The 1,693-nt window shown below is 25.3% G+C and overlaps 1 protein-coding gene across 2 annotated transcripts in view; it reads left to right on the top strand.

The window, feature by feature from the left end:
• The window catches only part of LOC107625310 (protein NRT1/ PTR FAMILY 5.2-like), a 10,777-nt gene that overhangs the window by 2,138 nt on the left and 6,946 nt on the right, over positions 1-1,693 (top strand). The window lies entirely within an intron of this gene.

The following is a 1,693-nucleotide window of genomic DNA, read 5'->3' as shown; positions in this document are numbered from 1 at the left end:
TCTTTATATCTTTTTCTTTGTTGCATTTTTGCGAAATAATTTTTTAAATATTTTTTGAAAAAGGCATCTGTTAAAAAGTATAATATGAAAAATTTTCATCGATGGTTGGACTTGGACTATAATTAAGTTTAAAATTTTCAATATATTTATTAAATAAAATACTTCATCAACACTTTTTCCATTTAAAAACCTTAACCTTTAATATATCCTTATTTCTGTGTGTCTCTATCTAACTTTATGTACTATATATACACTTCAATTGTTTCTGTAATAAATGTTCATTGGACTTTCCAGCCGCCAAATAAGAACAGGCAGTAGTATATAACTACATATTAATCTCTAGTCCATGACATGTTCGAGGTTTTCAACTCCCAACCCCTAAACTAATTTATGGTGGACTTTTATTTCTGTCTGTCTAAGATATAGTACTTACCCTCATTGATATATATGGTATTGACTTAAAGCAGCACGAACTGAAAATACAAGTCTTAAATGTGAAATATATATAATTAATTTTCATCAAGACTTTTCTAAACATCTTTTATTTTAAGTACTGGAGGAAGTACCTTTTTCGTTCTAAAGTAATTTATAATAAATTTTGAAAGAGGCCAGTGTAATATGAAAAAGAGAAAATATAAACAACTTTATTTAACAAATCTTGTAAAAAAAATTTAATAAAATAATTTTCCTAATTAAGTAAACTCTAAATTTGTGATAACCATGCATTATATTATATATATAGCACCAAAAGAAGAAAATTAACGAAACCTCCTGGCTTAATAAATTGACTTTTAGGGTTTGCATAATTAAAGACTATATACATTTTTCTCTTTTCTTGAAAACACTCTTATAGATATATTTAATAACTTCTTGTCGTTCTATTCATAAATGAAAAATAAGGACACAAATTTGAGTTTGACTTTCATATACCATATGTTTGCTAGTGGACTAATAATGTTGACATTTCAGCCATGCTCTGATGATTTTCAAAGCATTTGGTGAAGAAAATTAATAAATTACAGAGACTAAATAACTTAATAGTATATATATCATTATTTTTTAAGAAAAATCTTCTTTTCATACCAAAAATTAAATTAAACTTGTAGGTCAGTTGTCATGGAAACATATTATTGGTTACTTAAATTAAAAAAAAAAAAGAAACATTCCGATGAGCCAGCAAGTTAATTAATTTAATACCAATTAATTTTAGTTTTATATTATTTCATTTTAAAACGACGTGTAACTGTGTCAGTTAATTTTAGATCAAAACATACAAATGTTTTTAGCTCTTTAAATAATATCTTAAAAAAACATTTTTTTAAAAATTTTACTTAGACAAACCATATATAATAAGAGGGACAAGTATTGACTAATAGGATTAATTATCTAGAATATAGATTTATTTGATATTTTGATCCCTCAATTTCGTTCATTAAGAAACATCCATCCCCATCTTTATAACTTGCATAGCTAACTCAGGTCACTAAATAAAGAAGAAGGGAAAAAAAAAAATAAGCATGTTGAGTTACTTCATAGTAATTAGTAGACACAACATAAATTTTGAATGTTTTGAACAAGAAAATGCAAAGCTCCAGTAGCAACCAAATAATTTTAATTAGGTGATTTCTCCGATCCTGTAATAACTTAATTATATTAAGGGTAAAAGTTATTCCTTTTATTAGTTGGTACTGTT

The sequence above is a fragment of the Arachis ipaensis genome, chromosome B02 (assembly GCF_000816755.2).
Source record: "Arachis ipaensis cultivar K30076 chromosome B02, Araip1.1, whole genome shotgun sequence".
Taxonomy (NCBI): domain Eukaryota; kingdom Viridiplantae; phylum Streptophyta; class Magnoliopsida; order Fabales; family Fabaceae; genus Arachis; species Arachis ipaensis.
Note: the sequence above shows the minus strand (reverse complement) of the source record. Positions and strands in the feature narration are given on the sequence as shown.